Genomic DNA, 12,949 nt, shown 5'->3' with positions numbered 1-12,949 from the left:
ACCAGAGTTCCATCAGCCATCAAACCTACACAACATCCTAATCCATCCTTATGTCACTCCTACTCACAACTCTTTGCCACAGAGATCATATACCTGTGGCATACCAAGGTGCAAGACCTGCCAAATCCACCCATCCAGCATCTCCTACTCCAGTCCTGTCACAGGCTTATCCTACCCTATCAAAGCCACCTATAAAAGGAGCCATGTCATATACCAATTCTGCTGCAAACACTGCCCAGCTTTTTCTGTTTGTATGATTACCAACCAACTGTCCACCAGCATGTATGGCTGTCGTCAAAGTGTTGTCAAGAACAAAGTTGACCGCCCGGTGGTAAAACATGCTCCTGACCGCCACATGTTCAGTTTCAATGGTTGCTTCACAGCCTGAGCCATCTGGATCCTTCCCTTCATCACTAGCTTCTCTGAACTACGCAGATGGAAGGTATCCTTACAAAATATCCGTCCCTCCCATAATCATCCTGGCCTCAGTCTCAGGTCAATCATTGTCTTCACATCCACCACATTATAATTGTTATTTTAATTATCATATTAGCACACCACAATTTATTTCAATGGTCAACTATGTGGCTGTTTGTTCCATACATCAATGTGGTGTTGCTAACTTATTAAAAAATTTAAATCTGTACAAACACAATATATATTCTATCATTATTGATTTAACTGGTACAATTTGATAGAGCGAAAGGCATTTCTTGTGGTGATGGTGTATTTGTTTTGCTCTTAAACAACTAATGACCAGCCATTCAAATAGGTACAGAGTTCTCTTGTCTAGGAAAACCAACTTCTCTCACTATATTTAATGTAACAACTGCAATAAAGCAAAGAGACGAATATGTTATACAATTGTATTTACTTGACTTTTTTCAGACAGTGCTGGTAATCACAGAAGGTACAGACAGATTATACAGAATAGCAAGAGGGTACGAAAAATGCGATATGTGACTGACTTGAGACCTTATAGGTGTCAACAAAAATTTAGAAAGAATCTGAACTGCCTGAGAATTGCACATTATCTATCTTTTGTTTTTTATTCTCTCTATTAATGTACCCTGCAGTATCTTTTCCAGTTTTGTTTCAACTAGAACACATGGGAACGTAAGGCCATAAAAGGAATACAAATGTATTGGGTCATGGAGAGACCTCATCAAGAAAACAATGCAAGGAGTGGACATGTATTGAAAACATTAACAGCTAATGGCCTGGAGTCTCGTGCATGTCCTTATGAAGATGCTCTCTTCTTCAGGTACCACTGCTGTAATGCTGCATGTGCATGGCAGACCAGGTGACAGTGGTTGATGACTGGGCTGCCTCAGGTAGTTGCAGGTGCACTGTGTGAATGCTGGTGCGTGCTAAGCTTGCCGTAGTGGTCTAATGGCCTGCTGGTAGGTGTAATAACTGGCAAGTTACTACACTACTCCTTCGTTATGAGGGGGAAAGACCAGGTGTCGCCGTCCACATGTCGTAACTGATGAGACATCGATGGCGGTGTTGGGGTTGGTAGTCAAAGGTGGAAGAAGTTCCCAATCTGTCTGGTGCCTATGATGAAAGTGAGTGGTGCAAACACACCCCTGCAGTCTCTAGACCCCATGGTGCCCACTGGACTGGACCAGCAACATAGGGAGCAGACCCATCACACCATCAGTGTCCAGGAAGCAAATCTGCAGTCAGTGCTGACTGCTGGAATAGGTGGTAACAGCCCAGCCTGCTCAACCCCTGGAGTGGCAAGGACCAACAGAAAACAATGCATCAGACCGATGGCTCGAGAAGGGGCTCCTGCACCCACCCTGGGATGCAACTGGTTCTGGTGACATGCCACGAGTTGATCTGTGGTGCAAACCATGAAGACTCGATGACCGCACTGGCTTTGTAAAACAGCTGAAATCCAGTGAGGGCACTGTCCATACACCCTGGCCCAGACTGGTGTGCTGGGTGCGAATGACAATGAATCTGGTACTGTGTGGGTGGTTGAGCAGTGTCTGCAGCTGATGGCTTGCAGGAGATTCATTCTGTGAAATCTTAAAAAAATGTGAGAGCCTCCTTGGCTGGAAAATCTTCTATGTACTTGCGCATCTGCATCTTAAACGTTTGGACGAGGCATTCTGCTTTATTGTTTTGCAACCAATGGAAGGGAGGCACCTTGATTTGGTGAATGCCATTGTGTGTACCAAAGTCCTTTAAAGATTGCCCAATGAACTGAGGCCCATTGTCCAAAACCAGGGTGCAGGATAAGCCTTCTACAGAGAATATCTTCGTCAGGGCCTTGACGGTCATGTCTACTGTCACAGACTGACAATGAATGACATAAGGAAAACTAGAAAAAACATCAGTTGCCAACAACCAGAAACTGATTATAAAAGAACCAGCAAAATCAATTTTGACTCTTTTTCCCAAGGCTGTGCAAGGACTGAACACGGTCAAAAAACATAGTGTGGTGCCGGCTGCTCACAAAAACACTTGCAGCAGGCCATGACAAGGTGTTCCACCTCCTGTTCGATACTTGACCAAAACGCATGGTGATGTGCCAACAGTTTTTGTGTGAGAGATACCCCAGTGACCCTGTTGTAAAATGGAGGTCCTCTCACTGCCAATACACTGGATACCCAATTTGGGAAATGAACCTTTCCATTAAAGACTGGAGCACTTTTGTTGTGCCTTCATGGTTAGTAAGCTTGATTATTCCAAGGATTGTACAAAGAATTTCAACAAAGTACAGCATACAGTTCATTGGTGACAGCTGTTTGAATTGTTCAGTGTGTCAGCTGCAACCGAAAATGGAGAAAACAAAGTTTTGTGGTGTATTTAAATATTTTCATTTGAAGCACGTGACTGTTACGCAAATCAAAACGCATTAGCTGTCCAATTTATGTTACCACAAAGGAAACCATTGACAAAATCCATTGTATGGTAATGTAAGCCCACAGAATAAAAATATGTGAGATTGATGAGACTGTAGGCATCTCAACTGAGTGAAAGCATAATGTCTTGCTTGGAGGATTGACTGTGAAGAAGCTGTGTGTAAGGTGGGTGTCGTGATTGCTCCCAGTCACCCAAACGTTCATCCAGAACAAAATTTCAATGTAATGTTGGGTGATGTCCAGTCACAATCTGCAAGACTTTTTGTGCCAGTTTGTGACCGTTACGACTGTACTGGGCACTATGCACTGTAGCTTGAATAATTAGCTCTAGACCCCCACGTCCTATGGCATGAAAATATATATATGTGTTACACTCAGCTTAATTGAGCAGCCCACAGATGTGGCTGGTCTGAATGTTTGGCTATGTTTTTCATCGTACGGGTGCCAGCTCACACCTGTTGTAAACTCAATTTTTAAGTTGAAATAAAATAGAACAAAACAATGCCGGCAGGTATTGTGGTGAAACTTAAAATACTGAGTCACTCATGTTGATTTGTAATTTGAACAAGTAGTTTATTTGTCTTCAATATATTCAATAAACACTTAAAATGCGGTCTGAGGGGCTTTTACATAAAGGCAGCCTTTAATAACTGACGCTACAACACTGCACTATAAAATTCCTATGTTATGATCATGGCACTCGACAGTCTGTTCACAAAATACACTGTTGTCTGCTGTCCTAAACCACTATATTGCACTCCACTCGATTGTTTTTGAACGTTGCTACATACATACTAGTCCCTGAACGTGGCTGCCAACCCACTACTACCCCCAGACGCGCGGCATGTCCGGCTCTTAGCATCACTCAGAACCAACTGCCCTCAAAGATGACCACCCTATGCACCCTTGAAATGACTGTGTAACTCAAAACAATATGTGACAAAGGTTATGAATATTCTAAAACTAAACACAAAAACACATATGATATATTGAAAAATATGGAAATTTTCAGGACAATAACAATTTAAAGTCGATTTTTTTTTTTTTTTTTTTTGTATCTGCCACTATTTTTTCACAAATAATGTTCTTGTGGCACGATTTTGCTTTCTCCAGATTTTTAATGCTAAACATAAATAAGCAAATAAAAATACATACTTAATTACTTATCTACTCTTTAAACTTTAGAATGCTGCCTCTAGTTTCATCGCTTCAAATTTATTACCAAAAACAGAATTTCTCTCAGTCAAATCCCATACTCCGACCTCTCATTCAAAAATGGTACATGTTTTGCTAAATTGGCTGTGACTGCTCGATGCAGCTCTACTAGCCGCATCTGTAGACACTTTGTTCCTATTAATTGGCCAAAGCATTGCCGAGATATGAGCTTTTGAACTTTCATAAATTTACAGTTTTGAAGATGACAATAACTTTTAAACTATTTAATATTTTTGTGGTACGTCTAGATAATTTAGTTTTACTTATTTTTCTGTCCATGAGTGCCAACTCGCACCTCCATGTCACTCTTAGGTCTGCCCCCCCCCCCCCCCCCTCTCTCTCTCTCTCTCTCTCTCTCTCTCTCTCTCTCTCTCTCTCTCTCTCTCTCTCTCTAGCCACTCACCATGGCTCCTTAGTAACCACTAGCCATGTGCTCTGCGGCGGGAAACTGCCGCTCTGAACTCCCGCCACAGCTTGTACGCTTACACTATTGATGAAACCTGGTTCCATCATTACACACCAGAGTCAAAATGGTGGTTAAAACAATTGACAAGATCTGATGAAAGAGCACTGAAGAACACAACTATCATTTTATCAGCTGGTAGGGTGATGGCCACTGTTTTTTTTTTGGAATTCCCAAGGAATAATCCTCGTAGATTACTTGGTAAAAGGCAGAACCATGACTGGACCCTAATAGGCTTCATTGCTGGATTGTTTCAAACTTGAATTGATTGAAAGTGGATCAAGAGTGGCTTGCAAAAAACTGCTCCTTCATCAAGATATAGCACCATTCCATACACCAGTGATAACAATGGTGAAAATGCATGAATTGGGCTTTGAATTGGTTTCTCATCCACACAGTTCACCAGACTTAGCCCCTAGCAACTTCTTCATGTTCTCTAAACTGAAACTTTGACTTGCTACGAAGAAATTTCATCAAATAAGGAAGTGATAGTTGCAGTCAATGAGTAGTTTGTGGAGTTTGACAGAACAAGTTTTTCTAGTGATATGAAAAAGGTGAAGGCCTGCTGAACCAGGTATATATCCCTTAAAGGAAACAATGTCAAGAAATAAGGTTAGTTGTCTATGAAAAAGACATTTGTTCTTGCTTTTTCACCGGAGTATCAAACCACCCTCATAATTCTGAAGCAGGTCCAATACCTGCTTCTGCGAACAGTTGGACCACCCGAGTTGCATCTTGCATATGACCTGCCAAAGCACCAGATCTGCCACCATGGTTGGTTGGTTGGTTGGTTGGTTGGTTGGTTTAAAGGTGGGAGAAGGGACCAAACTACTAGGTCATCAGTTCCTTGTTCCTAATAAAACAATGCCACAAGTTTGAAAATAAAATGGAGAAAACATATGACACAAAACGGAAAGAAAGGAAAAGTCACAAGAACGAAGGGAAGGCAACGATCACTGAAAGGAACAAAAGAGGACAAGAAAACAACAGAGAGACGCTATAAACAGAAGAGAGTAAAACATGAAAGCAGATTACAGTGGCTGGCCAACCACGAGAATAAAAAGGGAAAGCCAGCCATTCTGGAACACATTAAAACTTCTCCCCTAAAAGCATTAGAGTGGAGGACACAGAGGGACAAAGGGTATGTGCTAAAAACTACATAGAAGTATAAAACCCAATCTGACGAATAGAATGTGAAACTAAAGCTGCTGTGGAGGCATTGTTGTCCAACAGCGAAAGCAGGGTGCTGGGAAAGTTAAAAGTCTGCCGCAGAGCGGCTAAAAATGGGCAGTCCAGCAAGAGGTGGACAACTGTAATTTGGCAGCCACAGTGACACTGAGGTGGGTCCTCACGATGGAGTAGGTAACCCTGCGTTAGCCACGTATGGCCAATGCGGAGCCGGCAGAGGACAACTGATTCCCTGCGAGAGGCCTGCAGGGAAGACTTCCATACATTCATAATCTCCTTAATAACATGCAGTTTGTTGTGCGTACTGTTATGCCATTCCATCTCCCAAAGCTGGAAAACCCTGCAGTGTAAGACAGAATGCAGGTCAGCTTCGGAGATGCCTATCTCTAGAAGCGGTTTCCGCATCGCCTGTTTGGCCAGCCTGTCGGCAAGTTCATTGCTGGTGATTCTGATGTGTCCTGGGGTCCACGCAAACACCATGGAATGGTAGGACTGTTCCAGGGCATAGATGGACTCCTGAATGGATGCTACCAGAGGGTGGTTAGGGTAGCACTGGTCGATACCTTGTAGGCTGCTCAATGAGTCAGAACACAAGAGAAATTACTCACCAGGGCATGAGCGGATGTACTCAAGAGCACAAGATATGGCCGCCATCTCTGCAGTGAAAACACTGCAGCCATCTGGCAAGGAGTGCTGCTCAATATGTCCTCCATGAACATGTGTGAAGCCTAAGTGACCATCAGCCATTGAGCCTTCAGTGTAAACCACTTCCGAGCCCCGGAACACACCAAGAATCGAGAGGAAGTGACAGCAGAGGGTGGCGGGGTTAACGGAGTCCTTAGGGCCATGCAAAAGGTCCAGACAAAGCTGCAGCCGAGGCGTACTCCATGGAGGTGTACGTGAATGGACCGCAAGTAGAGGTGGTAAAGGGAAGGACTCCAGTTCGGAGAGAAGGGACCACACATGAGCCTCAATCATTAGCCCCAATCTGGGCCGCCAATGCGGGAGATGGACTGCTGCAGGAGGGAAAAGGAGACGATAATTCGGATGCTCAGGGAAACTATGAATGTGTGCTGTGTAACTGGTGAGCAGTTGCGCACATCTGATCTGCAGTGGAGGAACACTAGCCTCCACCAGTACGCTGGTCACTGGACTCATCCTAAATGCTCCTGTCGCTAATCGAACCCCACAGTGTTGCACAGGGTCGAGTAAATGCAATGCTGAAGGTGCTGCTGAACCATAAACCACACTCCCATAGTCAATTCGGGATTGGACAAGGGCTCTGTAGAGCTGCAGCAGCGTACAGTGATCGGCACCCCAATTGGTTTTGCTCAGGCAATGGAGGGCATTGAGGTGCTGCCAGCACTTCTGCTTAAGCTGACGATGATGAGGGAGACAAGTCAATCGAGTGTCAAGAACTAGTCCTAGGAATTGATATGTCTCCACTACAGTGAGTGGATCGTCATTAAGGTAAAGTGCGGGTTCTGGATGAATGGTACGACCCTGACAGAAGTGCATGACATGCAACTTTGCGGCTGAAAACTGGAAGCTGTAGGCTAGAGCCCATGACTGCACCTTGTGGATAGCTCCCTGGAGGTGACGCTCAGCAACAACAGTACGAAATGCAGAAGTCATCTGCATACAGAGAAGGTGAGACGGAGGGCCCGATAGCCGCTGCTAGACCGTTAATGGCCACTAAAAATAGAGAGACACTCAATACAGAGCTCTGTGGGACTCCATTCTCCTGGATATGGATGGAACTATGGGAATCACCAGCTTGGACATGGAAAGTACAGAGCGACAGGAAGCTTTGGATAAAAATTGGGAGTGGTCCCTGGAGACCCCACTCATAGAGTGTGGCAAGGATATGTCGTCACCAAGTTGTGTCGTATGCTTTACATAAGTAAAAAAAAGGGCATTCAGGTGTTGCCGTCTGGAAAAGGCTGTTCAGATGGCATACTCGATGGACACAAGATTATCAGTGGTAGAGCGACCCTGGCGGAAGCCGCCCTGACATGGAGCCAGCAAGCCACGTGACTCCAAGACCCAACCCAACAGCTGACATACCATACGTTCCAGCAGCTTACAAAGAATGTTGGTGAGGCTGATGGGCCTATAGCTATCCACATCAAGCAGGTTTTTACCGGGTTTGAGCACCAGAATAATGGTGCTCTCGTGCCATTGTGATGGAAAAACGCCATCATACCAGATCCAGTTGAAGATGACGAGAAGATGTCGCTTGTAGTCAGATGAGATATGTTTAATCATCTGGCTGTGGATGTGATCAGGCCCAGGAGCTGTGTCGGGGCAATGTGCAAGGGCACTGAGGAGCTCCCACTCTGTAAATGGGGCGTTATAGGATTCACTGCAGTGTGTAGTGAATGAGAGGACATTCCCTCCCAGCTGCTGTTTGACTGCGAAAGGCTGGGGGTAATTCTCCGACACAGAGGCTCGAGCGAAGTGCTCGGCAATCGTGTTTGCATCGGTTTGCGACAGTAAAGTTTCGACATCTCTGTCTCAACCAGGTCGCATGGTACCACCCAACAAGGGGTTATGGGCATTAAAATCTCCCAGAAGTAGGAAAGGTTTAGGGAGTTGATCAATCAGTACAGCTAATACATTCAGGGGTACTGCACCATCTGGAGGAAGATATACATTGCAGATGGTTATTTTCTGTGTCGTCCTTATTTTGATAGCCACAGCTTCAAGAGGGGTTGGAAGGGGCACATGTTCTCTACAGACGGAGTTTAGGACATAAACGCAACCTCCACTTGACACTCGATTATAGTTACTACGGTTCCTGTAATATCCCTTACAGCCGCGGAGGGCAGGGGACCGCATTGCCAGGAACCAGGTTTCCAGGAGGGCAATGCAGATAGCAAGTGTAAAGCTTAACCGTTGCCGTAGCTCAGCCAGGCGGTGGAAAAAAACACCACAATTCCACTGGAGGATTACATCGTGAGACTGGGAAGGCATGGAACATTCAATGAGGCAGTTTACGCCTCAGAGTCACATGCTGCCACTGATTTAATGCCTGAGCAGTCTATATCCATCGTGTCTGAGGGTCCGGAGAGATCTAGGTCCTCAGCGGACGCCAAAATCTCCACCCCATCCTCAGCCGCAGAGTTTGTAGGTAGCAGTGGTGTGGCTGCCACCACTACTTCCTTGGTCTTAGAGGTTTTCTTTTTGGATTTCTCTTACTTCTCCTTGGGTTTCCCTGGCTGGAAGGACTTCACTGGCTCAGTCTCCGGGACTGAGGATGAGTGTGAAGCCCTATGACCAGCTACTTTTGGGCTCTTTAGCCACTGAGGGGTGTCATCTTTCCCACTAGAAGAAACCTGGAGAGGGAGTGACCCAAGGGACCCCTTCCTAGCAAGAGAAGCTGAAGAAGACTTACGCTTCTCTGGCTTAGAAGTTTAGAAGTGGGGATGGACATCCCCGGTGGTTGGGGGGGGGAGAGGGGGTGTTGCTCCCGAAGTAGGTGGTGCAGGAGCAACAGGGAGGGAAATGCCCCCCACCATCAAGGGGGCACGTGTAGTCTTACGGCTCTGAAAGATGACCTGCGTTGGTGGAGCTGATGGTGCCAGAACTGTTGTGGTGGTGGCATCAGACGATGTCATATACACGGGATGCAGGCATTCAAATTTTCTCTTAGTCTCAGTGTAGGTCAGTCCGTCCAGGGTCTTTTACTTCATGATTTTCCTTTCTTTCTGGAGAATCCTGCAGTCAGGCGAGCAAGGAAAATGGTACTCTTCGCAGTTGACACAGATGGGAAGCGGGGCACATGGAGTATTGGGATGTGATGGACGTCCGCAATCTCGGAATTTGATGCTGGAAGTACAGCAGGAAGACATACGACTGAACTTCCAGCACTTAAAGCACCGCATCGGCGGAGGGATATAGGGTTTTACATCACACCGGTACACCATCACCCTGACCTTCTCAGGCAATGTATCACCCTCAAAGGCCAAGATGAAGGCACCGGTGGCAACCTGATTATCCTTCGGACCCCAGTGGACACACACCGGATGAAATGTACACCTCGCCGCTCTAAATTGGTGCTCAGCTCATTGTCGGACTGCAAAAGAAGGTCTCTGTGAAATATGATACCCTGGACCATATTTAAGCTCTTATGGGGCGTGATGGTTACAGAAACATCCCCCAGCTTATCACAAGCAAGTAACTCCCATGACTGGACAGAGGATGCTGTTTTGATCAAGACTGACCCAGATCTCATTTTGGACAAGCCCTCCACCTCCCCGAACTTGTACTCTATATGCTGGGCTTCATCGTCATGAAAGATTCCCCATCAGCTCTCGAGCATACAAGGTTCTGAGGTGAATAAGATCCACTGCCATCCTTAGCCTGATGTTCCTTCCATGGAGTGGCCAGGGAGGGGAACAATTTGGGGTCGTACTTCTGTGCGATGAACTGAGCTCGTGATCGCTTAGAGACTGCTGGTGTTTCACCAGCAAGAGATGATGGACTACACTTCATTGCATGTCATCCGCCCTGATGCCACCTACTCCGACCAGGGGCCCTCCCCATGGGTGCCACCCAGCCGCAGCAAAGGCCACCTGGCAGGATGGCCATTGTTGGGAGTCCCGATGCCCCAGGGGGATGTGCATCTACCCCTTGGCATATTTGGGGAGTTAACGGTGCAGGCATCAGCAGAGTGATCCCTGTGTGGTCAGGGGGTTACAACCAATAGGGTACATGGCGGCCCCATCACAATGGACTGGCTACTTGTCTGGATATCAGGTACAAAGAAGTCCATGGTCATCGTTGATACAGAAATCGACATCACATAGTGCATGGTGGAAAATGCACCCAGGAAGGTGTCCTCACCCAAGAGATGGAGGATGGGCAGGACTGCAATGTGACGACGAGAAAGTGGGCTAAAGATCTCAATGCACGATGCACCTTGTAAGGCGCCCTTCCCCAATTGGCTCGCTCTTCAGGAAAATTTTGAAGAATGGAGGTCAAACCCTACAGGGGACCATCACATAAAGGCCGAAACATGTGAAACTCCTGTTAGTCACCTCATATGGCATTCAGGAATACCTTGGGCCTGTTCTAATCCCTGGACCCACAGGGGGTCCGCCACCATGCACAGGCAACATGGAAACTGGTGATGGAAAAGCCACCAACTGTGTGCACTGCCTTCGTATCCAGTGGAAGACAAAGCAGTCCCTGCTTGTCGAATGAAGGGTCAGGTCCCATGGGGAGTCCACATTCACATGTCTTGATGTGGGGTGCATATGAGAGCCCAAGGCTGAAGATGATGAGCAGCTTTATCAGGTAAGGATGCCAGTGGGCTGAACAGTGAAACCAAGGGCTTTATAGTCAGCGATGAAATTTTGTAGTACACAAGAACACATGAAATTTTTTAAGGCATAGAAAATAGGAAGAGCTTCTTTTTTAACCTGTGAATAAAGTTGCTGGGCTTAGATGAATGTTTTCGGTGCAAAGGCAATAGGCTGCTCAGAGTCAATCTGAATGGCAATGAGCCAGGATCCCCCTCCCTCCCTTCATACTAGGATGCTGCCATGGCCAAGATCATATGCTTGTTGGCTTGAGGTGCTGCAAGACATGGTGTGAAGCAGAGACTATACTTAAGCCCATGAGCTGTAGACCGAACAAAAGAAGCACATTTCCAAAGCAACACATGCAAGCAGTGGGCGATAGCAGCTGCTCTCGGAAGAAACATGCAATAGTATGCCACTTTTCCAAGGAATGCCTGAAGTTCTCATAGATTAGATGGTCAGGAAAACACAGTAACGAGAGTGACAAGCTGTTCCATGGAGTGCACAACCTGCCGAGAAATTTCTTGATCAAAATACACAATGGAAGTCTGGAAAAAGTTAAGGCTTGATGAGATGACATTTGAGGCCTGCTGGCTGTAGAACAGTACACAAAGAATGGAAGTTGCGTAGGTGATCCTGTGTGGTAGTACCTGTCACAATGATAATGTAAAGATAACTGATGCAATTAGGGTCAATCGCTGTGTTGGAAGGTAGCAGGCGCACTAGCGACCCCAAACATTAGCTGTTGATGCTGATAGAGGCTGGAAGGTGTATTAACAGTAAGCAACTGTATGAAGATGGTATCTATTCCTGAAAGAATAGATACCATTGATGACCGGTCAGGGCACACATTTTCAGCTATGCCCATTGTTGTATATCAACAACACCTGTTGGTAGCTGAGGGTTTCGATTTAATTATCATTTCATTCTAAAGAAGCTGCACGGTCATCAATGGTATCATTCTTTTGGGAACAGATACCATCTTCGTATAGTTTAAGGCTACCCGGTCATTGACCTTCTGTGACCTTCTGGGACTCGTCAGCTTAGACTGGCACAAGTAATGAGTGATTGGGCAAATACCTATTAGGAGTACTACAAATGTAGCAAGTTGTGGACAGTTGGGAATGTGGGCCTTGCAGGAGGCATGCAAGGGATAAGTTCCTGCAGTCGCAGTATCCTCTGTGCCCTTGGTGGCTCAGATGGATAGAGCGTCTGCCGTGTAACCAGGAGATCCCAGGTTTGAGTCCCGGTCGGGGCACACATTGTCAGCTGTCCCCATTGTTGTATATCAACAACACCTGTCGGCAGCTAATTCATGAGTAATGAGTGAATGGGCAAATATCTATTAGGAGTACTACGAATGTACGTTGTGGACAGCTGGAAATGCGGGTCTCACAGGAGGCATGCATGGGATAAGTCCCTGCAGTCGCACTATCCTCTGTGCCCTCAGTGGCTCAGATGGATAGTGTGTCTGCCATGTAAGCAGGAGAACCCAGGTTTGAGTCCCGGTTGGGGCACACATTTTCAGCTGTCCCCATTGTTGTATATCGACACCTGTCGGCTGCTGAGGGTTTCGATTTAATTATCATTTTGTAAGCAACTGTTCTGATGCTTTGTCCAACAGAATTTTAAGGTAGGCTTTCGCCAATTTGATTTTTGAAAAGAATAAACTCACTCAGTTTTTTGAGCAGCTCCTGCAGGCAAGAAGGGGTAAGTATCTGTGGCAGGTGTGCATTACAAGTGACCTTGAAATCACCATAAAGTTGAAGCTGACCAGACAGCGTTGTGACAGTTGCTAAGGGTACGGCCCATTCAATTGAAGAATCAATCTAATCACTCCGAATGTTATTATGCGATCCAGCTCCATCTTAACCTGGTCTTGTAAAGCTACTGACCCCCCC

General features: G+C 46.1%; 1 protein-coding gene across 1 annotated transcript in view; it reads right to left on the bottom strand.

Annotated features, from left to right (window-relative positions):
• The window catches only part of LOC124802893 (minichromosome maintenance domain-containing protein 2-like), a 135,611-nt gene that overhangs the window by 4,402 nt on the left and 118,260 nt on the right, over window positions 1-12,949 (bottom strand). The window lies entirely within an intron of this gene.

Source organism: Schistocerca piceifrons, chromosome 6 (assembly GCF_021461385.2).
Source record: "Schistocerca piceifrons isolate TAMUIC-IGC-003096 chromosome 6, iqSchPice1.1, whole genome shotgun sequence".
NCBI lineage: Eukaryota > Metazoa > Arthropoda > Insecta > Orthoptera > Acrididae > Schistocerca > Schistocerca piceifrons.
Note: the sequence above shows the minus strand (reverse complement) of the source record. Positions and strands in the feature narration are given on the sequence as shown.